Source organism: Grus americana, chromosome 2 (assembly GCF_028858705.1).
Source record: "Grus americana isolate bGruAme1 chromosome 2, bGruAme1.mat, whole genome shotgun sequence".
In the NCBI taxonomy this organism is placed as follows: domain Eukaryota; kingdom Metazoa; phylum Chordata; class Aves; order Gruiformes; family Gruidae; genus Grus; species Grus americana.
In genome coordinates, this window is record NC_072853.1 from 4387488 (window position 1) to 4412994 (window position 25507).

At 42.5% G+C, this 25507-nt stretch overlaps 1 protein-coding gene across 5 annotated transcripts in view; it reads left to right on the forward strand.

The window, feature by feature from the left end:
- The window catches only part of SLC45A4 (solute carrier family 45 member 4), an 87885-nt gene that overhangs the window by 11908 nt on the left and 50470 nt on the right, over positions 1-25507 (forward strand). Inside the window, exon 1 of one of the 5 annotated variants that reach the window (XM_054817107.1) lies at positions 11762-11843. The exons of 2 other annotated variants lie outside the window; for them this stretch is intronic. The gene's annotated coding sequence lies outside the window, so the exon portion shown is untranslated. 2 more of the 5 variants (XM_054817103.1, XM_054817102.1) reach the window with 2 other exon arrangements.

The window sequence follows — 25507 nt, forward strand, 5'->3', positions numbered from 1 at the left end:
TAGTTAATTAACCTCTGATCTTTATTTCCAGCGGGAACTTCTCTTGTTTCTGTCTATAGCAAATAGCTCTTGTAGCGCTTTGCCTAATAGATTAGCGCGCCTGCTCAAACCTGGCACCTTCTTCTGCCGCAGGTATTTCTTGGGACCGATCAAATCCCTTTTAACCTTCCCTCCTGCAAGGCAAACATACCGGAGCTCCACCACGCTCTTGTTTCCAAACCTTCCAAGCATGTGAAGTCCCAGATCGACCATCCTCCTCCGTTTCTTTCTCTGCATCGTGAAGTTTTATAGCGGAATGTCTATTTTTTTCCTCAGAGACTATTTTAAAATAGTACTGTTTCACAGGAAATTTTTGGCTTGGAAAAAAAATATAGGCTTTCATCATTACTTTCTCAGTGAACATGAGGCTTTTGATTTTAAAAGTTACAAATATTGTGTCTTAATTTAAAAAAAAAATTAATTTCCCCAAGCCTTTTTAGAAAATTAATAAAAGCTATTGCTGTGCTAATTGCTATTACCCAAACGATTTTCACATCAGCTCCTGCCTGTGGCCATGCAGACACGGGTCATTCTGCATATGGACTTGCCATTCCAGGCTGCAGCAGATTAAGCGTCTGATTTTTGGTTAGCCATGAATTATCACTGAAATAAAGGCACCACAACTCTGCCGTTAATGCTGCCTGATGTAACGCCCGGACTCTCATGACGTGGGAGCGCCGGTGCGCTGCCGAACCACCCAAGCCATGCTGCCGCCGCATCTGCTCCCCAACCTTGGTCTGTGCTGCTTGAGAAAATGGACCAAACCCCTCCAAGAGGGGAGGCGAAGCTGGTGCCTGCATCTCCTCCTTCCCCTCGCTGTGCTGCCCTTCGTAGCCCTTTGATCTCCGTAACCGGAGAATACTAATAGGAGTGCTAGAGTTTGAAGTGGCTTAAAGCCATTTTCTTTATTGCTGGATTAGCGCTGGGAGGGTATGAAAACTGCCGGCGTTCAACTCAGAGCAAGTCAAGAGCTTTCTCGCAGACATGAGTATGGTAAGCGTACCAGCCTGCCTCGCCGCAGCACAGCTAACTGCTTTTATGAATGGAGTTAGAAACAACAGATGCTGTGAAGCTGTTGCTAAGAAGTTTTTTTGCTTTTTTTTTTTTTTTTTTGATGGTGTCCTGACTGCTCCGGCCAATGTAAGCCACAGAGCTCCCGAGCAGCGCACAGCCCTGAAATCAAGGAAGTGGGCAGGAAAAGCAAAGCACAGGTTCCCTATCTGTTCTCAGTCTGCGTTTAGTTGTTTAGTTGAGCAATTACACAATTCCAGATCTGTGATTATTCCTGGCAAGGTTTATTCATCTCATGAGAGACTTTTGGAATAACACGGTGCTTTTGTAGGGAGTGTCAAGCACTAGGCGAACGTGCCTTCCAGATCTGATTTTTAAAAAAAAAAAAAAAAAAAAGTAATTGTTTCTTTACAGTTTAGTCTTTGCCTTTTAATGACTCACATTTCTACCTTGTCAGCTTTCAACGCGGGCCCTGCCCTCCCTCCCAGTACTACAATCCTCCCAGATCTCACCCACTGTGCCAGGTCACCCAGGGTGAAATCGTGAAAGACGAGAATCCATTTTGTCGGTGCCCTGTCCAGATGTTCTGCTTCCAGGGGCTGCTTCTCAGGGGGCACGGCAGGCAGAAGGCATAAAAACTGAGGTGCGAGCCTGCCTGTAATACGTTCAACCAGAGAGCTGTCTGTGGTTTATTATTTGGACAAATCTAGACGCATTTTCACGGAGACTGCGACAGACTCTGATCCCCAGCACTGCTTCTGTGCCAAGCGTCTCATTCCTGTTCCAGCCTCCTGCGGTGCAAAAGTGCTCTTCAAAATAAAGAGGAAGAAAGCTTAAACATTCATAAAACTAATGCTTTAGTTTTAATCCCAGTAAAATATGACTGCACCTTTTTAGAGGTGGGTTTGGGGTTTTTTGTGTAACTTTTCCGCCTTCATTCCTCTCTAAAAAATGTATTCAACTTGAGGCAGGGAGCAATTACGGAAAATTTCAGGCTAAGTGGTTAAAGCATGGCCAACTTGTAACTGAAAACATAAGGATAGAAAGCAAAGCGTTTGGCAACACGGGATGAAAGGTGCTATGTAAGTGGAATATTCTTTTTTATTGCAAGCTCTCCTCTCTCCGATATGTTAATTGTGTTTTGTCCGATCCCTTGACAGTTCATTAGGTTTTTTGTCCAATTGCAGGCTGTTGAGTGCAGATAAATTTCAGGCTATTATGGGAACACCCTAGAAGTCTGTATAGAAAGGAAACTCTGTGCTTCCTGTATCATCCTTCTGGGGATCTTGAAAGAGTTCACAAAAGCCACTTAAGCAAACTTTCTTTGCTGGTTAACGGAAGGAAAGGAAACTGTGAACAAGCAAACAACACTCAATTCCATGAGACAAGAGATACTCATAGGTCATTAGAGAGAAAGTAAAGTCAATGAATGCAACACACACACAAAGTATCTTGTACTCTAAAAATAAGGGGAATTTCTGCACCCACGCGCTATTTCTGATGTATAAAATGTAAATCATGCCAACTGCCTGTGAAAGGGGTGGTGGAATATCCACCCCTGCAATGCATGAAATCTTTTTTAAGTTTTTTTGTGTTCAAATAATATATCGCGGGCTGAGTTCAAAACGGTCATGGATCATCCACACAGCTTCACTTTCTTCCTGTCATTAACAGCACGGTTGCCAAAGGTCTGCTACAAGCAGCTCGGTATTTTTTGTCACGTACAGATCGAAAGCAAAGGTCTGAACAGCTGTAAGTTTTCCTGGGGCTGGTTTCAAGCGCAAAATTCAGATGGCGCTCAGAGGGCCGGGGCAAACACAGCATCAGGTGTGCAAATGCAGCCTCTGCCTCCAAGCCCTGGAAATATTGGGGACTCCAATTGATAGGCTTGTCCCTGTCTCTGAATTTTAAGCGTTTTCTAAGGACGTGAGGTTGGTTCAACAGTATGCCCCCATTCCTGACAACTTTGAAACGTCTTGGCTTCAGCAGCATTTCAGAGGGAGATCAAAATCACAGAGTGGATGAAAAGCTGGAAGTTTGTCAAAATAAGTGCTTAGAGGAGGAGATTTGCAAGTGGCTCATCCGGAATGCGGATTTTGTGGTATTTGATATGAGTAAACCCATATGGTGGAGAGACCTTGTATCTGCTTAAACCACAGGAAAACTTCTGGTTGAAGTTTGCAGTCAACAGCAAGGCCCAGACCTGTGGGAAGTAACAGTTTGGGGGAATACTTCATTAGCAGTAAGCAGAGAACAGAGCAGTATGGCAGCATCTCTCGTTTCTGGGAAGTGAAGTTCAAACCCAGCCAGAAGGGACGACATAAAGTTGACATCCCCTACAAAACACAAAAAAGGAAGAGTTTCTGCAGCAGGGTGATTGAAGATCAATATGAAAGGACTAGACCATCTGACAGGTGATTTCCAGGACTATTTATTAGGAGAAAACAAAATAAATTTTAGCTCAGTTCACTGCCCCACAGTCCCCAAATAATCCTCTGAACTCCTCCAGCCACGCTCCAACCACAGCTTCAACAAAGCACACTGAGAGGTCGTGGCGTACAGTGTTGGTCATCAGGGGTCAAAAAATAAACCGTAAAGGTAATGTCATGGGCTTCTTGGGCATCTCAGAAGGGAGGTGAAAGACAGAGTGAACTATGGAGCCAGCACCAGGAGGTCTCCAGTTTGGGTCTGATAGATGATAAGAAAAAATGGGAGGTGTCTGGTGTCTGCTGTGTACCTGCTGTATCATTGAAGAGAGGATTTCTGTCTCTCACGGCGCTGACTGGGAAGTTTTGAAAAGCTTTTAAGAAAATATCAATTGTGAAAACATTTTTTCTGGCAGATTCTGCAACATATGCTTCTGGTCTGACCAAAACCACTAACGGGGAAAAAAAAAAGAGCGAGGAAAATACATGAATCTTTTGCCAGCTGGAAAAAAAAAAAAAAAAAAAAAAATCATTCAAATTTGGAGCAATCCATTCAGGCCAGTTCTTGTTTAATTGGGACTGGGGAGGGCCTTTGCTTGCAGAAATACATCTGATTACTTGACAGGAAAAATCTAAACTCCTCAAAAACATTTCTCCTGGTCTTTTCTCAAAGTTCTCCGCAGCAACAGTGCTTCCCTGGGGAGCTTGTTAAACCTCCCAAATAACCTCATTGCTAGGAACTTCCTCTCCTCTCAGTTTTATTAACTTCTTTATCTTAAGCCATAACCTCTCGAGTCTGCTCTCGAGGTTGTAACTAATCTCCATTCAAATAGTCACCTTCTGAGCTTCTGTTGTCTTTCTGTGCTCTAGGGCAGGTGAGTGCTAAGATGTCCTTATGGAGAGCATCCAGCATAAATGCACGGCCAGTCCAGAAAACTGGGCTGAGACCCATTCAAGGAGACAGGATCTTTATTTCTGTTCCGACATATTCAGAAAATATTCCCTGCTGCATTTTATTCACTAATAATAGGAGAAAAAAGCACAGTAATACAAAATTTTTTGTCCTGCCAAAGCAGCCCTGGGTCTTTGAGGTACTTAAGTCATGAACTTAGTCACCAGGGTCCCTTTAAAAATAAGAAAAGAAGCTGCTGAACTGATAGGATTGCCCAAATAAGAAGAGCACGAGGAAAGCACGTCTCTACTACCTTCCTGGTTTCTTTGCTGTTGGCACAGCGTTCACACACACAGCTCTACCAAAAAGCAGTGCCACCTCCGAGTCCCCCTCCAGCAGGTTGTGTCGTAGCCGGGAAGATGGGGGAAGTGTTTCAGGAAACAGATGATGAAATTCCTTGAGAAGTAACTGGAAAGTGCAGCTGTTTTTATAGGGGTCAGAAGTGCGAATTGGAGGGTCACTTAGCCTTGAGTACTGCGTCCAGCTCTGGGGTCCTCAGTACAGGAGAGGCATGGAGCTGTTGGAGTGAGTCCAGAGGAGCCCATGGAGATGATCAGAGGGCTGGAGCACCTCTCCTATGAAGACAGGCTGAGAGAGTTGGGGTTGTTCAGCCTGGAGAAGAGAAGGCTCCAGGGAGACCTTATAGCAGCCTTCCAGTACCTGAAGAAAAAAACTGGAGAGGCATGGACTGATAGGACAAGGGGTAATAGTTTTAAACTAAAAGAGGGTAGATTTAGATTAGATATAAGGAAGAAATTTTTTACGATGAGGGTGGTGAAACATCCACCCATAGAGGTGCTAGATGCCCCATCCCTGGAAACCTTCAAGGTCAGGTTGGACGGGGCTCTGAGCAACCTGATCCAGTTGAAGATGTCCCTGCTCCTTGCAGGGGGGTTGGACTGGATGAGCTTTAAAGGTCCCTTCTAACCCAAACCATTCTATGATTCTATGATACCCCAGGAGAGACAATATTATATGAAAGGGCCTGACCATTATCTGCCAGCCTCCACAAGCTGAAACAAGGTTTAGGACTGTCCCATGCGTATCCACACCATGCTTCAGGTAGAGGGACTTCCACAAATCACACACTGCATGGAAACTGATGACTGGAGTGATATTCAGTTGCAGGAAAAGGGAAAAATTGTTGAACACAACTGTTTTGAGTTAATTCCAAAACCTGCAAATTTGTCAGTTTTCACCAAACTTTTAGGGGGGCGAAAAGCTCTGTATTTTGCTGGGGATTTTAATTTCCACTCCAGTCAACTTTGGACTTTGGAAATGCATTTTATTTTTTTGTCAAAGTTGAAAATTACTTTCATATGAAACACTTTGGGGCCTGCAGTTGTTTGGCTGTGTTTGGAAATTCAAGCAATTAGAATAAAAAGTATTCACCCAATTCATTTCAGTTTCTCGGTCACAACTACAACAACAGTCTGCTCGGGGTTATTCTTGAAACTTGGGTTGCTTAAGTCATTTAAATAGATTTCTATTTCAGAAACAAAATGAGAGCCAACAATTTCACAATTAAAAGCTCGAGGGCTATAAAACTTGGCTTCACCTAAGACTCTTAACATTGTTTTTATTATCTTAATCACTAGGTTCTTTACATACTAATTTTCCATCCCATTGCCAACCAGTGCCAATCCAACTTGCTTTTCTATCACCCAGGTGAGTGTTACTCATGTTTTTAGAGGAATGTAAAAAAACCCTGAATATAATCAGCACAACAGCATCTATTTTTGCGACTGCTCGTGGACCTTCTGCTAACACTGAGTCACAGCTGCAGAAGTCACTAGCTTAGGTGTAGCACCTTTTGAGTTGTTTCCTAGGATTTTCCAAAAATACAAACACTGCTGGGTTTTGCAGATGTAGTTTTCATGACACAGGGCTAAACAATTTGCAATCCTGTCTATGCAGGGACCCAGAATATTGCAAACGCCGATTAGGTATGTGACCGATTAGGCAAGGGGAGAGATGAGATAAATCACAACGTGTGGTTGTAACAGGCCTTAGCAGAGCAAAGAGTAAAGCGAGTCCTCCAGGAAGGCTATAGAGGCTTCACGTCCCACCTGGGTGATCAAAACAGACGTGCCCAATAACATCTGTGTAGTTTAAATCCAGCTGTAGCTGAAAGGCTGCAAAACAAGAAGGGAAGAATAGGGATAAATGCTCGGTTAACTAGAGGTCATGTTTTAGTGACTAGAGCTGTAGACTAAGCATTTGTGTTGTGACCAGATAAAATACGCTATTTTATTCTGTACTGGACTAGCCCAACTGGCTATCATCTATAAATTAATTCATGAAAAGTTGTGTTGTTACGAGAAAGCATTAAGGAACCAAGATCTCTCAGGTGAAACTTCAGTAAAGTTGGCTTTCCGGCAGGCTGCAGGAGCCTGTGCAGCCAGAAAACTAACTGGTCTTTTTTCTGTGTTCACCAGTGTAAACTGGCAATAATACCGGCCAGCTTTCACCAGGGTGAAGCTAATGAGAACGAAGTCACTTGAAAATCATCTCAGACTTAAACAGCCTCCTGTACTTCAGGCTTTGGTTCAGGGTTTTGGTTCTTTGCAAACCCAAAATGATGACAATGAATCCGTTTTTCAATTTGGCTTTGAGTAAAAAATAGAGACACCAAAGTACAAATATCCCTGTGCAGCAACGGAAACCTCATAAACATCATAGTCATGGTCTAATATGAGGCAGCTCGGAACGAAAACTGACTAATCTCAGCTCATTGCCCAAGCGGAGAGAAACAGAAAAGAGTAAATAGCATAAAAAAATAGAGGTTCTGATCTCTCCATTGCAAGGGAAGAAGTGACTGAACTGAGCAAGTCCTGCAGTTCTCAAATGCTGTCTAGCAGCATTTTAACTGCTCTTGGCACATAAGTGAGGACTGAAAGCCACAGTTCTTGAAGGCCTGTCAAGTCATTCCTTGTCAACTATAAAGCTTAATTCCTCGCAGTTTTATTATGAAGATTATTATAGACCACATAAATTCAAGAGGCAGGATAATTTTTGCAGTCACTTTTTAGCTGTGCAAACCAGGAAAATAATGATAGGGAACTCTCATTCTTCAAGGCATGAACTCGTGATGAGACCTCACAAGTGGCGGCAGCAGCAAATGCATCTTACAGCCTGTATTAGCGTCTTTTACTCCAGGTTTCAGCCCGGGAGAAAGGCAGAGATTCTTACACCTGCACCACGCCTGTTTGCTTAGGACTGTTGACATTGCTCTAGGGTGACATGAGCCAACTGGCTCCAGATGCATAAACTTTGGGCACGAGACAGGGCAAAGGGCTGGGTCACGCTCTATACCTGCAGGTCCTGTCTGAAGCCATTTGGCTCTCAGAATTCAATTTTGGCTACCACAGGCAACCTAAATTGACCAGCAAATCTGCCTGTCTGGGTCCCAGTCACAAACTCGCACAGCATCCTGCTGTCTGTAAGACCTTTTTAAAATTTGTCTGCATCCAGAGAAAATATCTTTGGTCGGCTTGCCGCAAGTCTACAGCCGTCATCTGACAGGCAGAAACCAGAAGCATCCTAATGCTTCTAGGGGTAAAAAAACCCACAACCCCCCCCCCAAACAAGCAAACAAACAAAAAAACCAACCCCCCCCCAAAAAAAAAAAAACCAAACCAAAAACAAAAAACCAAAATCAAAGCATCAAGGGGCACGGGCCATTTTACACAGCCATTAAAATTCCAGCTTAATGACAGCATACTGGGGGAGGGTGGGAAGAAGGACAAACAGCAGTTTCAAGACTAGAGCACGGGTTTCCCATCAGATATCTCACCCTTTGGTGACACCCTGGGGATAAGTTACAGGCCAAATGTATAAAAGTTGAGACTCATTTTTCATGTCCTGTTTATGAGTGTCCTGGCTGGGAGACCTCGCCTGGGCTTCTAGGTGCTCAGATTTGCTTCAAGTCTAGGCTCAGGCATCCCAAACCCATGGCCACTCCCCATTAGGAGACACCTCTAAGAGCTGGTCGTGTCAAACGTCATTAAGTCTAAAAGCAAGTCAAAACAATCCTGTGGGCTTTTGTCCATCCGGATGAAGAACAACCTTTTTTTTTTTTTTTTAAAGTCACAGCTTGTAAGGGTTTAGCAGCAGTCTCATGAGGTTTGTATAATCTAGGAATCCCAGCACTTCACACAAAGCAATTCACACTAGATCTGAACACTGGCAAACAGTCAGCTAAATCCATTATCACATGATAATGCTCAAACATTTCATTAATTCCTAACCAGCTGTCCTCTGCTCCCTTACCCCTTTCATCATACAAACATTTCTTTAACTGTCTGAGGGAGGGGAGAGGGAGGATCAGACACAGCCTCGTAAAATTCCTTCACCCACTTCGCCTGCGGCAAGTTTTTTCTTTTGACACGCATGTAAAATAATATTGGGGGGGTGTTGTTTGTTTGGCTTGGCTGGATGGTAAATTTTCATAACAATTTTGTAAGCCAAGTACCTGTGAAATGGAGTAGAGAAAACTCACGGCAGCTTGTTGATGATCCTGCCGTCTGGTTAATTAACATCTCATTAACATAGGGAAGACCCCTTGCTCCAATTTCTATGTCAAGACAGAGGGCAAGGCTCTTAGAGCAGGATATTGCTCTCCAGTGTTCAGAGGTCCCATAGATTTTGGTTTTTTTAAAGTCCTTGGATACTGCATGCCAAACAAACCAGTGGAAGCAAGGATAAGCAAGGGATCGGTACTTTAGGGGTTTCTCCAACTATGCGACTCACAAAATTGAAACATGCATAATAAAGAGTCATAGAGCGATTTTAAGGTGACTTCTGGATGTTTTCTTTAGGGAAAACTCTTGCTGAGGTGCCTCAACTCCTACACATTCCATAGTTCCTTGGTTGCATGGAGGAACGGGACTCACAACCACCACCCTGCTGAGCAGGGACCCACTACTAGCAGACCCTCACAAACACCGGGAAGGAGAGCGTGTCTCCAACCTCACTCTCAACCACAAATTAGGGGTTTTTCTCCCAGTCCCACAAACATCGGTCCCACAAACATCAGTCCTTCTCCCAGGCAACGTAGCACACGTCCGGACAGCACATCAGTCTCTTGACTGACACTCACTTCTCCCCTGCCAAGACTTGAGGACATGTTTATTTATTATGGGCTAAATAGTTGGAGTTGAGTAAGAACCTCAGAGGGAAAAGGTGGGTCTGCTTCCTTGGATTTTTTTTTCCACCCCCTCACTCTCATTATAAAAAAATGGATTTTTTTTTTAAACTAGAATGTTTGTTTTATGGAAAATTACCCTTTCTGACTCTCAGCTCAGCTAAAGGCTGAGTTAACAACTCTTAAAACGAAAATCACATGAGGAAATAAAATGGAGAAATATCTGGACACGTCCGGACATGTCTGGACATTGCCAGAACAGGTCTAAAATGCCAGCACAAGGTAAGGACCACGCTTTGCCACAATGGCAGGCAACAAAAGGACCAAAACCCCCTATTTTTTGATATATTTTAAAGGGAAGTGCCAACATATCAGGCAGCCCAGGCTGCCACAGATTTATGGGTAACAAGAAGCACATTTCAGAAGTCGTAACTACACTCACATCCTGAGATCCCTACTCGGGGATTTCAGCTGTGTTAGGGTCTCATATAATTTCTACTAAAGTCTTTTCTCTTGCCACAAGTCATTAGACTTTTCTACTACTATAAATATAGGTATATTTTGTTTCTTCTGTGGAATAAACTTTAATGTTTTATTAAACTATACTACATACATTCAGTTGTGATATAATGGATGTTGTTTTACTACTGTCAAGAGTAGGCGTTAACACTAGGCTGTCGTCAGTATGGTAGCTTTATCTTTACCACTTGGCTAATTAAGAGAATTATTTTGCCACATTGTTTTTCAAAAAGCTAGCAATGTCATTACAACATTTATAAACATCAGTAGTATGTCAAAAACCCCATCATTCTTTGAGTGGATTTTGGGAATCCTCACCAGCCGATGATTAATTTAGTTGTGCATGATTGTGGTCTTGCATGCTTTTCAGTCCTTGGTCTGAATTAACCCAAAAATAAATACGTATTGATAATAGCATTCTAGACTAAAAGATTTATGTCTTTTTTTGTTTGTTTCTTTAGGGCTTGCAGTCATAGTAGTTTTGTTAGATTCAAGATTCATATTGCTTTTTAATACTCTGTAGATGTGTAAGGTTCTTCCATTTTGCCTTCTGTGGTTTTCCTTTTTCTTAAGTCTGGTATGCTTCGTGGTTTATTTATTCATGAGCTGCAGAGAAAGAAGTTCACAATAAAAAAAATTGTTTTGGAATATATACCTAACGGCGTGTCAAGAAAGAGAAAACAATTACACTTATGCAACGTAACGTGCATTTTTACATGCCAGTCACACGCTACTTTATGCATCCCCACTTTATGCAAGCAATGAAAATTAAATATTACGCTACCCTGCCCAATGTAGTCAGCACAATTAAGGCTAGGAGATGTAAGTAATTGGGAATAAAAACCCCACATGCTTCTGCTAAAAAAAATGTGGCCTTTTAAGGCAAGTTGGCAGGGGGTTCTTACCATGCAGCAGGACTATGGCTGCAATCAGGACTGAAGCGTTTTAATTTCCTGGGGGTTGCTGCATGTTGTGTATTGAGTGTTGTATATCATAGACACGATGAATGCTAATTGCACCGTTGCACGGGGCAGGCGATGGTTGCCCGGTGCGGTGCTGGACATGTGGAGAGGGGGCTCATGGCCTCCGGCAGGGATGGAGCAACAGGGGCAGGAACGTGTGGCCAAACCTGAGGAAAAAGGTATTATTTTTCCTCACGATGAAGGAAAATTTTCGACAATTTTGGGCCCACGTGTTTGCAGTATCTCAGGTAGGGAAGGGCGTCTGCTCCAGCACTTTCGAAGTTGTTAGTTTGGAGCTGCACTTGGCACAACTTTTTCAGACAGGGGAGGGGGCTCTGCGCCATGTCGCCCTCCGAGTTTCTGTGGAAAACGCACCATATCTCGGTGGGGGATGATCAGGTGGCAGCCTCCACCCACGCGACGGGCTCCCTTTCCGGCCAGGAACTCCCCTTCGGCCCCGGGAGAGGTGGCAGCGGGAACGGCCGCTCCACCTGACCCTGCCCGGCCACCGGCCGCTGCCCTTCCCGGCCCCCCCTCAGGTGGGAGAGCCCCCCGCCCCTGGGGGGATGCCGTGTCGCCCCCGTAGCCCGCCCGCCCGTCGCCCTAGCAACGCCCCCCGCCCGCCCGCGGCCGCCCCCCCGGACCACGCCCCCTTGCTGCATATTCATGACCCCAGGCGCGGGGAGGGGGCGGGGAGGGGGCGGAAGCGGAAGCGAGAGACGGTTTCCGAGGAGCCCGGTATAAAGCGGCCGCTGCTGCCCGGTGTCGCCCGTCGCGCTCGTGCCGCCGTGAGTGACCTCACCCCTCCCTCCTTCCCCCCCACCCTCCCCGCCGGCCGCCGCGGCCACCTCCCGGCACCGCCGCCTCCCCCGCCGCACGGAGCAGGTCCCGGGTGCAGGGGGAGACCCGGGGGCAGGTAAGGGGGCCGGCGGGCGAGGGGCCTCGGGGGGCGGGGGTGGCGCGGCGGCGGCGGGCGGTTGAGCTGCAGGGGGTGCCTGGAGTGAGGAGGAGGGATGTGAAGGCAAAGAGCGGTTAGGGAGTTGTGGGGTGAGGGAGAGGAGGGGCGGGTGGAGGTGAGGAAGGGCTTGGGGGTGAGGGAGAGGAGAAAGGGCTGAGATGCTTGGGGGTGAGGGGTATGTGGGACTGTGATGATGGGAAGGGGATGAGGAGGTTTTGGGTGAGGGAGATGTGAGGCTGCAAAGGAGGGAAAGGGATGAGAAATGAGTGAGGTGGAAATTGGAAAGGGTTGAGTTCTATGGTGAGGGATTTGGGCCAATGGAGGTGTGGGGCTGCAGAGGTTGGGAAGGGGTGAGGAGTGGATGTGGGATGAGTAAGGTGGTGGTGAAAAGGCTTGACTGGGGTATCTGGGATAGTGAGTCCTAATGAGGTGAACATGGGATGAGAAAGAGGTGGCTGAGTGCCCCTTTGGGATTATGTTGGGTGGTGAGTGTGCTGGAAGAGGACTTGACAAAGGGACCAGAGATGGAAATTACTGTAGCTTTGCAGACTATTAAACTTGACTAGTCTGCCATTTGAATAATTCCACACTTAATCTGTAACCTGATCTCAATGCTTCACCATAAAACAGTTGAGTCTCACCTCACCTAGTCTGATATGATGGTGGGAGATTACTGGGGGAAGAAATTACTTTGCAATTAACTCTTAAATCTCCTGTGGAAGCAGAAGTTTTCCTTAAGATTATGTTATCAGTGATTTGTAACTCTAAGATGCCTTAATCTAGCCCCTTTAGCAGGTGCAGAAATTGTGTTTGACCTTGAAAAATATTATCCCTGTGGGGCAGTTTTTTGTTGTAGTGGTTGGCCTCCAATATTCTCTATGTATAGAGGAAAAAGGGAGGGGAGGAAAAGATTTAGCCAAGGCTGACTTGGCACTGGGTGCGGTGAGTGAATCAATGTTGCTAGAGCTTGGCTAATGCTGTGAATTAAAATGGGGAAAGGATAGGAAAGATTGCAGGATGTTAGATGTTGGACAGAGGAGGTGACTTTTCCTTCAGGAAAGGAGAGATGTTACAAGGGGACCTACAGGAATAGGCAGTGCTGCAAGTGCAGAGCACAGACAGAAAATTGCAACACTGAGGATTCATGAGAAGAAATTGCACTGTTACGGCATGTATCCTTACTGCTCTGTAAAAACTGCTCCAGTATGATCTGTGCCATGTTGATCAGAGTGCTACTAAAATATTTAATGAAATATGGCTTGAGCAGGCACTTGAGCTCAAAGAAAGAGCTGGTGAATACTGTTCCCTCTAGAAGTCAGGCTTTTTCATAGTATCTGGCAGAAGTAGTTGTTGATGTGATTGCACTGTGACATAACTTGTGTATGCCGCCTTCCCCCCACACCAGTATTGCAAAAGATAAGGTCTTCCTTGGTTTGTTTAATGGTTATACTGGCATGACAAAATGTTCAACAGGCCTAATTTTTACCTTCCTAAATAAGGAAAGGGGCTTCAGATAAGAGATTAAGGTATTTAGTTGACATGTTAGCTATAAATGCTTCTAGAAATACTTTTTACTTAAGTTTGGAAAGCCGACACTACCTTTAGCTCCTAAAACTGCGTCCAGTAGTCTGAGGCATCCAAAACCATCTATGAGTTCCTGTGTCCGTCAAAGGTAGTGGCAGCTGCTGTCTTGGAAATGAGAGCTTCATTCCTGTATAAATGAGATTAAATTGGGTATTTAAGGGAGTTTTCATGATAAAATAACAATTTCAATGATGTAATGGATGGGATCAGTGGAACAACTTCTATTTTAGTTAGCTATTCGTAATATCAGAGGCCAGTTTACATGGATTGGCTCGTGCCTCTAAGTGAGGAAATGCTAGCAGTTCTTGTACTCAGTTAGGTACAACTGAGGCATCTTCAGTAAAATTGAAAATCTATGGTTCTATAGATAACCCTCTTGTGTAATGAATGTTAACTCCTGTGGGAACCTGCTGTGCTCTGGAAGTTTGTCATTGAGAAAGCAATGAGCAGTATCTGCTGACATGGTCTTGTTTGGATGCTATGGGGACTGCTTGCAATTGAAAGCAGCCCTCTCCCTCAAAGCTGAAATGACTTACCAATTCAGTCTATCTTAAGTACACTTATACAAACTGACAAGGGAGGATGCTGTCTTCTGGAGGTGTCCTTCATTAGTGGTGAGAAGGTAGGTAGACTGACATAGCTGGTGAACTTGCTGCTACTGTGTCATGTTACAACAAAATTCATTAAGTGCAACTTTGTTCATGTGCCTCTTCAGTGGGGTGACACAAGTGGAATATTTATGTGGCTTCCAATGAAGCATGGTGTAACTGACTGAAACAATACACATGCTTGCATGTCTAAGTACATGTGACCTAAATTTTTCAAACTGAAACAAATGTGTAGCCTATTTGAGGAGCTTTCTGAAGCAACTGCCTTTATTCTGCAATGCGGAAATACAGACTTTGAGGAGCTTAGAGAAAGCAGGCTGAATTTGGATCCACCTCACAAGGCTGTGACCTCAGAGGTTAATTACCTTTAAACTCACTCCAGTCCTGGATTCACTGACAGCCAGAAAGTTAGGTCTTGGTAATTTAATATTGCTCTGCTTGTGTGCTTAGGCTGGAATGTGTGGACTCTGCCTCCATCCCTGTATAAACTTGTTTTAGATGGATCATTCCTAAAAGCTACTAACTTTGGATGGTACCTGCAGAGTATTTCACCAGTGAAAAATCTTCTTGGAGTGAAAATGTGTTGCCAACTGAGTAGCTTAGAAAAGCTGTTTAAGCTTTGAGAGGCATCTTATAAATGGCTAGGTGGGAAGCTGATGGCTGAAATTACCTACTAGCTGCTAGATGATGCCTGCAGTTGTGAATAGTTGCATGTAACACTTCTGTACTTTCAGCAGACAATGATTTAAGCAAACATTTCCTTTACATAGTAGCAATTGATCTTGTCTAGCTTAATCTGTAAACTGCCTGTGATGTGCTGCTGCTGTTCTTGGTTAAACACCTCCTGACTTCAAGCTTCAATTCCTAGAGTAGGTAGCCAGTTCTGTACCTCTGCTGTTACTCCTAACAGTAGAAGCCACCCTAAAATACTTGCATCGAATGATAGAGCAGTGCGTGAAAACAGTGCACATGCAGTGGTGTCATGCTTGAGATAAGTGCAAGTGAAGCTTGTTTTTCAAACTGGCTTTAATGTGATGGTTAGTGTAAAAGCAGGCTGAACAGAGGCGAAGCTATTGGAGTTGAAATGGGGCTTTCCAGTTGATCTGCCAGGAGAGCTGCTGTGGAAGTGATGAGGCTGTCATGTGATGGAGAAGGAAGCTTTAGTTTGCAGAGTAACTGGTAACATGAACTGTTTTGTGCTGCAGTTGGGCTTTGTGAGGGTCGCTCCCATGACCTTTACCTGTAATATTTGCAAGATCCCAGGCTGTGACTTATTTCAGCTATAGGCATAAGATTCATCAAAACTACACTGACAATGGCATAGCCTTGTGTGCAGTTGTTTCCATTAGAGAAAACATAACTGATTTGATAAGTATTCTGGTAGAGTTCCTGGTCCTTCAACTTGTAGCATATTGTCAGCCTTACTAAACAGCTTCCCTTCAACAGTGTGGTTAACTTGGGAGAAATAATGCAATGATTGTCACTTGGTTTAATATACCAGTGCTAAACTGATAGGAGTGTTTGAAACAATACTTTTCCTAAGAGCATTATTCTTGCCTAGTAACTGCTTTAACAAGTCTAATAAACTTTGCAGCAGAACTGTGAATTTAAATTGCCATACAGAAGCAGAAAATACAAATGATTCTGGCAAATTCAGTTGCCAGAAAGCTGAAGCAGAATGCCTGCTGTCAGGATGAGTGACACTGTGTGTGTAGCTTGACAGATAGCTGATGTTTCAGTTAGTCACCCTTCAGACAGGAGATCTTGAACAGCCCAGAAACCAAGCCTGGAAGCAGACACTGTTAAGCTGTGGACCTCTGTGCTGTGAACTAAAGAATTTACATGCTTTGGTAAGCTGCTGCTGCTAGTCAGGTGACTGTTTTATGGTCAGCAGCTTATCAGTTACCCACACATCTTGCATTTGGGTCACAGCCCTACTTGGAGTAACCACCCAAAACTTCCACTGGTAAAGGATATTATGTCCTCCAGCTGCAACTGAGGGTCCCTTGAATCCTAGCACTGAATAGTTATTCCTATCTTGAATAAACTGGTTATTCTGCCTCGGTATCACAGTGCACTCCTCTAAGCCGAATAAGATACTCTGCATGAAAAAGAGCTGAGTTCATACTATTAAATCTAGACCTCTGACAGAGTTGCCAGAGACTGAATTTGCCTCAAGTTAAAAGCTGAACGTTAGGCATCTCAGCACTGGATTCGCAGCACTGCAGTGTCTGAGTCACTGAGTGGTTTGTGTGCTGTGAACTGCCATCTTAGGGAAACTGGCACACAGTAGCTTAACTAAAGCCCCTTAGTGCTGGTATTTCCAACAAGTGCTGTAAAGTCATTTAGACTGCAGCTGGCATACTGCATTATAACAACTTGGGAGAAGCAGCCAGGTTTTCTCATCAAACTTGCTCTTGGGCAAATGATTCTGGCAAGCATCAGGACACAAGGCTTTTGTTGGGTAATGATTTTGTTTGCCTTAGGAGCTGCTTCTGACCTTAGTTTTGGCTCTTACGGGCATGTAGTGTGCTCAAACATGAATATCAATATATAGGTGATGGGAGGTTGGACTCCACAACATGGACAACTAATAAAACTGTCAAAACCCAGTTATAGCTGAGGAAGACTTGCTTTCCAGGACTCCCATCTATGAAGGATATAGACTATTAAACTAGTCTCTTTACCTTTAGGACACCTGGCTGGCTTGATGCTTTAGGCTTGACTAGCAGTCTCTTTTGCAGTGTTATATGAAGACTAATCTGGGGGCCTGAGGTGCTCTGGGAATAGACTGAGACCTACTTTCCTTGCAAGACTGAAATTGTCAGTCAATAGCTGCTACTCATGTAGCAAGGCATAAAAGGGCAGGAGGTAAACAAAGCTTAGCCCTAAGGAATAGACTGAAGATGGTTTTAAAAATCTTAGTGTGTAAACAGCAGCAGGAAAGCATCACCCCTGAGTTGTTTTGCTAAACTATATCTGAGGTGGATTTTATCAATGTTCTGAGGAGAGCAAGACTGGTGCTTTTAGCAGAGCAGAGAACCTAGTTTCCTCATCTTGTTTTAAATGAGAGCTCTAATGTTTTTGTAACTGAAATTGAAACCAGTGTTATGCTGACCCTGCATATTTTCTGTCCTCTGCTGGCTGGCCTGGACTACTTCTGCATGCAGTATAGTTCATTTATTTTGGAGACTTGAAAACAAGCCATTATCACCCTTCAGTGCCAGATAAATAAATGATCTAACTGGAGGCTGAACCCAAAATGCTGTCTTACAAAAGCACAACTGCATGTCACACTTATATTCAAGGACAGAATGAAGATGATATGATCAGTCTTCCTGGACCACGTCCAGAAAACAATGGCTTAACTCAACAAGCGATGACTACAGAACAGTCAGATTTCAGTGCCACTTAATTTCCTACCATCGCTTACATGCAGCAAGCAGTCTTCCAGAATACACTTCATCTGAGTGCTGTTTAACCTACAACTTGTTTATCAGTAGTACAATAGAAGGATCAGGAATCAATGGTTAAAATAGTCTTGATGCTGGAGCTTTGCTTCCAGGTAACAAGAACTTCAGGGTTTTGTGGGGAGGGAGGAGGAGTGCATGCAGGATAAAAATACTCCTCCCCTTTTACGAGGGGAATATCTGAGCAAGTACACTGGCCTGTGCAGTCTGGCTCTGGGTACTCCCAGAGGAGTGATCTGACAGGCTGAACTATTGCTCCTTAGAGTAGTGTGGCTGGCCAGCTAACTCCCAAGAGTTCAAAAAATAACCCAAAACAAATGCACAGCTTGCTCTAACACATCTAATGCACATGTCCTGTTTGCTGTCTGAAATATATCTGGGGGAGTCGGCTTGTGATGTAGGTGTGTTCTTGTTATTTTTCTTGGCTCTTGTTCTGCTCCTAACTTTGGTCTAGTGAGGGAAAAGGCTTAAACTCTCAGTGTGGGAGTCACCCTGACTGTTTCTAACATTGTAACACTTCTGTGGCTCTGTCGTTCACATTGGCTGTCACAGCCTTAAAGTCAAAACATGTAGGTCCTTCAGTGGGCTGAAAAGGGGAGTAAGCTGACAGTTACTGGACCCTTCATGCTTTTACAGTCATTGCTGGCCTTACAGTTGGAGTTTTTTTCTGCTGCTTTGCTTTCAAAGCACCTTTCCAATTTGTTGTTTTCCAGGTATGGTCTGTTCAAAACTCTCAATATGCAGCTGCACAGTAGTGGATCTCTCGGTCTACTGGAGAAATGGCATTGAACAAGATAATGTGTGTCCTCTTCCAGATGGTCACTCCAAGATAGTTTGTGTGACAACTCAGGGTGCCATTTGTAAAACAAAAAACAGCCTTTTGACCCTGTAGTTCTAGTGGGATCTCTAATCTTCTTTGTATGAATATGAGCTGGGCTGGAATGCTAGCTAAAAGTATATCTACCATGGCCTTTCAACTGTGTGGTAGTCCCCAGTTAAGCTGCATATAAAAGGGTCTGGGTTCCTGTCCAGTGAATCTTGTACTAGGATCTTCCATAGATGCTTATTCATCTAGTGGGCTTGATATTAAATTGTTAGTAATTCTTCTACTGGTTAGGAACAGTAGGATAGACTTGTGGGCAAGTAATAGTCTTTGGTATGATGACTTTTAAGATAGAGCCTTACTACTTTGTTTCAGGGTATTCTTAGCTTGTTCATGGCTAGATGTAATTAATACCACTCTGTCTATGTGAAGCCTAATGTCTTGGATGTTCAGTATAAACTTGACTCTGTAGTCATTGAACAGATTTCTTTGCATCTTCCTACCTCTGCACAAGTCACTTCATGGAAAGTTACACTTGCAGTTATTGACCACTTTTTCCTGTAAATTACAAAATATACATGTTCACTAGACTACAAACTTTCAGCTCATTCTAGCAGCCCAATGCTGCAGAGTATTTCCTTGAGCTGCACTTAGCAGCTTTCTCTTCCTCATTAACTATGCTCCTAAACTAACACTTTTTCCAAGAGATCTGTTCCAGTTCTGTGTTAAGGCTGGTTACTGAATAACTGGTTGTAATGAATGCCTAAATTTATCATTGATACAATAATAGCTACACTGTTCCTTTAACTTCAGCCTCTTTCAGAAGCTTTTGGTCAACAGGCTTGCTGTCTGGGTGGCTTTGTAAGGAGTCTGGGTAGGTATTTCTAAATATCTCACTTGCAGGATCCTTCAGTGAACTTGACAACAAGTTGCCTTGATTGTGGATCACAACCTCATTCTGTCTACTGGGAATTTAGTAATTGATGTACCTCTGATGGTTTTCACTGATCTTTGAAGTTTTAGGGGCTTTTCCATTGGCAAAGCCATAGGCTGGTAAGTGGCCAGTAGTCGAATGTATCTACTAGAGAAAGCCTGAAGTCCCTACACAGCAATTACTGTATTAAGACTGCATATATACACCATAGCTTACAAAAGACAATTTTTAAGTAGGGAATAAGCTTTCAGTGTTACATGCAGAAATTGCTGCAGTCCAAATGATGTGGGAGATCTTCCCTAGGAAAGGGGATAACTGCTGTGGTTCTGTGCTTCAAGCACAGGAAAATTGCTTTGTACTTGAAAAAATAGTCTGAACTAGAGAGGTGTTCTAGATGTGCTGGTAATAGTTCCCCAAGCTTTAACATAAGGGTATGTTGTCTAATAAGGGCAGAGTGTAATGTTAGTGTGCCTAAATACTTCAGCTCTGTCATTATAACATCTCCATCTTGCATCTAAATTAGCGTGGTCAGTGTAGAAGTACTGTGCAAATGAAAGCAATGCTTTATCTCTAGTAGCAGTATTAAGTTTATTAATATTGCATCTACCTGTAACTTGGAAAATAAGTGGAAGTGTGCCAGTGATGAATATTCAAATAAAAATAGGTTCCTTATTTTTTATTCAATGCTGGTCCACCAGTCTTTCTAATTTGTACCTGGTATGGTTATGCTAGTGCCATTATAATGCTTCATTTTCTTGCTCATGGTTGATGTAGGGATTAAATAACTTTTCAATTTTCTGGGTAATAGTGATATCTTTTCAAATAATACTGGCCAATTCTTGGCTTTCACTGAAAAAAAAATAAAATATTGGACTAGACTGAGAACAAACCAGGAAGCCAAAGGTGGAAACTTCTTGGCTCCATTGTATCTGATAAAGCAAGAGCCCAGAACTTTCCCTTGTTAATTTGTTAGCCTCATAGGATAAACTGTAGCTGTTTGTGAGCAACTAAGACTAAAGCTATGCAAGTTGTCTTTTTGCATCTGAAGGGGGGGTTTAAGCTTCTCAGTGTTACCTTGAGCGTGTGAAGAGGCACATACATGTTCCATACAGCAAAGAAATCTGGGGTCAGGCCACTCAAGATCCTACCCAGATGGCTGAGCATGGTACCCCTTGTGTGTCTTAAACTGGAATGTTTTGATTGCACTATTTTTTCAGAAGGAGTTAACATTTCACACTGTACTTGGGAGACTTGTGTCTCTGCTAATGTCAGTTCCATGTTTTGAAGGCTGATAACACTATTTGCAGAGTTTTTGCACTCCATGCCAGTGAAGGTTTATGCCTGGTTGAAGCTTATTGTTACAGGACAATTATTCTTTCAGGGGGAAAATACAGGATCTAGTTGCATATTTTATATTCATCCTGTTTCTCCAGACTTCACATATGATGAGTGGTGAGCAAGGGTGTACTAAGTCCTGAAGAGAAGGTGAGCTGAGAGTTTTCCTGGCCAAAACTTTTTTTAGGTTATTTGCAGTCAATGCAAACTGCAGTGTGTATAAGTTTCAAGAATTTTGCAGACAACACATGAATTATTTTCCTGCAGGATTAATTCTTTTCCAGTAAAACAATGTTATTCCTGAACTGTCTACCCCAATTAAGCTCACTGCAACTTAATTCAAAACCAGAATGCAAGCTAAGGGTACTAATATGTCACATTATGGCTGTTTTAATGTAGAATTGCAACTTAGAAATTTAAGTATTTTTTTGCTTAAAAATAAAGGTTTAAAACAAAATGAAAGTGACCTTTTGAACTATAGTTGATTGGTACTGTATAGTGATCTGTACTTCTCCAGAGAAGCTCATGGGTCAAAAGTCTGCTCATTTATTTTGCAGAAATATTTTTATAGAGTAAATATGTTCAACTTAAAAATATGCTACTGGAAGAATAAAAGCTTAAAGGTCTTAGAGGACAATAAATGCATTTCACTTAAATGAGATAACAGGGATGTGGTGTTGCCTGTGTTTTGTCTGTTAAATCTGGACTGCTACAGAAAGCAACATTGAGATATTTCAAGTCTATTTAAGCACTTAAAATTGAAAACATTTAAGTATATATTATGCTTAACTGCACATTGCTTTAATCAAATCTTAGTTCTCAAAAAATCTGTCAGGTTATTGTTCAAACAGTAAACACATTAGTTTATTGCATAAGCTGGTAATGTAATTGGAAAAGTAAAATGACTAAGCATAGCATTCTCAGTAAAGCTGCCAAAATAAAATACAGCCCAGAAGAGCAAGTTATACTTTTCATTAAAATAGGCTTCAACAACTGTGAAATTTTTCACCCTAAGGGCTTCCTCACTCTGACAAGTGTCTAAAATGTAGAATGTCAAATACCTCCATGGGCTGACCAGTAACTTACATCAACTTTAAGATCTTTCTTGGTCAAATACTAAAGGTACTTTCTTGTTGACAAGCTACAAGAACTGAATAGTTTTTCTCAGCTTCCTGTGTTATCATTGAAGGCACACAAGTACACATGTAGCACATGCCAATGCCTGTGCCTTTGAGGAACCTGGTAGCTAGGCAATTGTGTGTGTGTGCTCATGATTGAAGATGCAAGAACTGCAAGGACCAACCTCAGTTTATAGAGCCTTGAGAGTTATCAGTGAGTATGGCAAGTAAAGAATGAAACTGCTTTTCTTATTATGATGGATAATATCACTTCTGTTACTGATAGCATGTAGAGAATATGCTATTATCCTGGTTACAACTTGGGCTAATCATTAATTTGATGGAGGAGAGGTTACTTTGTTCTTAAATTTTAAACAAAGGCTTGACAGTAGGTTTCAATAAGCAGAATAATCTCATGCCCTTCAGACTCAGTCATGTCTTCTGACTCTTCTCCTTTCTATTTCCTCCCCTAGCTTTTTTAGTTGGCTCAATCTGTTTACGTACAGCATGCTTTGCTCACTGAAGTGTTCAGGTTAAATGTTGTGCTTGAGGAGGAGTCATTAGTCATGTGAGGTGCTCTTTGCCTCTAGTATAACACTAGGACAAAAGTAAGAAAATCTGCTTTCAGCAGGATATTAACTGGTTCTCTGCTTCTCTGCTATAATCCACAGGTCTCCCTGAAAAATGTGTAATCCCTTCTCCAGTTAACCTGCTAGCAGGAGCAGTGTTTGACTTAATATTTGCTGGTCACTTTGTTTTTATTTCAGATTGTCCTTTGCAGTCCTTACAGATCTCTGTTCAGTAAGCCTGCTCTCAGGGCGTGAGCTGATGATACTTCTGGACCAACACTAGAAAGCTCCTGAAACCATACTTAGAAATACTATTTTGGAATCAGCTATTCTTCATAGCAAAAGTTGTGGAAGCTGTTATGTTCTCTAAATCCATTTGAGTGTCCTACTCACTTCTGTGGTGGTTTCATCAAAGGTTGCCAGAGCCTTAATTATAGGGATGCATGGCACCTACTACTGCTTATGAATAAGACCTGTGAAATCCTACATAGCTGCTAATATATTAAATCCTACTCTGAAACATGAAGATTTTTTTTCCTGGAAGAATTCTTGAGTGACTAAATTCAGGCAATTCTACTTGTTTAGAATTGATTCTAAAAGTCTCTAACTGAAACAGGAGAAAGCCTATAACAAGCCATCCAGTATGCTTTTTTGAAATTCTAGGCAAAATTAATGTCACTGTAGTATGACCTGGATAACTCTGCTAGTTGTCAAAGCCTCATTCACTTGATATTTTGACTGCTCATAACAGTCATATTTTAAGCAAGTGTAACACTTCAAATACTTAGTCCTAATATGTACATCACTATGTCAAGGTAACAACTTTGTCTGCTCCTCAAGGACTTAACCAAGTTGCTCCTTAACCTGAATGACAAGTCTGTTAATTCCAACAAACTGTTGCCTATAAACACCTTGTAAACAGTGAGGGAACCAGCCCAAAGCAGCAAAATAATCCAGGGCCAAATGTGCTATCCCTTATCAACTATGTGATAAATGAATTTAGCTAGTGCTGATGTTAGAGGAAGGAATCCTGTGTTAACTATCTTCATGGGAACTGGGTTGGAAGCCAAGCCACTATCTTGTACCAGAATAAACTGATAAGAGAAAGTATTCAGTTAAAAGTAGAGCAGTTATTTAAAGAAATAGTCTGAAGACCTAAAACTCTTTTGAAAAGATGAGATTAGGTAATATGCAGTATTCAGTCAAGTATGACTTTGGTTTTGCAACTTCAATTCATGCATCTGTAGGAATTATGACTGTCTCCTGTTTTCCCCCACAGATGTAAGCCTATGACTTCCTCTGCACCACAGAAATAAAGCATCCCTTTCTGACATTTATCCAGTCAAAAACACCTAACAGCTTCAATTATAAGTGTATGTGTGCTCACATGCTTATCTGACCTCTGCATGTCATTAGTGATGCTCCTTGCTTGGCTTGGTGCTGTGGGCAGTTGTCATGTCCTGGAAGATGAACATCAAGTCAGTTTTGAAAATGAAGAAATTAGTATATTATAGCAAGTAGAAGCCACCAGGAGTTGATCAGGACTGACAGGTCAGGGAGCTAGAAATGTAACATCTCAAATACTATAAGGTCAGGCTCAGCTTTCCACAGGAACAGTGAATACTCTGCATCTATTACACTTTTAGGATCAGATAACAGAACAAAATGGAAGGTTAAAGTGAAGAGCTGAATGCTCTAGGTTGTGGTATGCCTGTTCTCAACAGCTTCTGCTGAACCACAAAGAAGATTGAACCAGAGCAGAGTAGAGGCTAAAAATCTTGTACCATACAAGCAGAGCAGCAGAGGTGAAGCCAAACTGAAGGCAAGTGGAGCAACATGAAGAAAAGTCAGTGGTGCAACCACAGACTTTAAGAAGCATAATAATGGTGTGTAGATGACAGATGAATGGAGAGCTATTTAACTAGCTTCATGAAGCCCATACTATGTGTTATTACTCAAGAATGGTCTAATAGTTTATAGAAGGCTTCTGTCAAACTGAGATGCACAAGCAGATAGCTTCAGTGTTAAAGGCAGCATTTGTTCATCAGCTGTCAGTTCTTCCTCTGATTTCTGAATAGCCATACAGCCCCTGAGATAGGTCCCTTAATGTTAGGTATATGTTAGACTAATCTTAAAGATTTCTTTGAGCAAGACACTGTTCCTGTTTATCCTTCAAAGCAACACTCAACAAATTTCACTTGCTATTTTTCAAGCTGTAGTTGGCATGCATTTTAAAGAAATGTAAAGGAGATACTCAAAGTCTTCATATATATTTGCCTGACCAGTTCTGGGGTCCTGAATTTAAGTTGTAGCTGTCACATTGAAAATATACTCATATATAGGGACTATGGACTCTTATTTTCCCTCCTCTGAAGATGGCTTACACTAATTGCATGTTTATTTTGGTGTCTCCTTAAACAATAAAGGCACAAAACCAAACCTGTTTTTTCAGGTGTTCAGTTTTCTACTTCTTTCCCTATTTCCCAACTGAATTTCCCACTTGGCTTGAGACTTCAGGATCTATCCAGGGTAATAAATGAGGAAAACTATCACTTGTTTGTTGACTCTAGTGCATGTACTTTTGAGTAGAGGATCTGATGCCTTTCTGAGGATATTGGATGTTGTCTAGTAGGATAACCTGCCAATTCAGCTGTGTCACTGCAGTATCATGCTACTCTGGCCTTTCCCTCATTGTCCTGTTCTTCTCATGCTGATTTCAGTGCCTACAAGTATTAAAGCAGCTCTACCTACCTACAGAAATACCTGTGATACTATCTGACCACAAATTCATTCTGCCTCCAAGAATGATCTCAAAAGGTAGTCTAGCTGGTATGCAATTAGTTGTGCATGAAGAAATAACCACTAGATTAGTTTTGTTTTCTAAACAATCATGCTCATATAAGTTGAACTTCACACTACCATGTTCTATATGCCAGTAACCTGCCATCTAGAAAATGGCAAGTGCAATCACTTTGAGTCTTACAACTAAATTAATGTTGGCTATGACTTGTTGACTTTAAATACCCTTTTTATGCGAAGAAACTCTGCTTCTA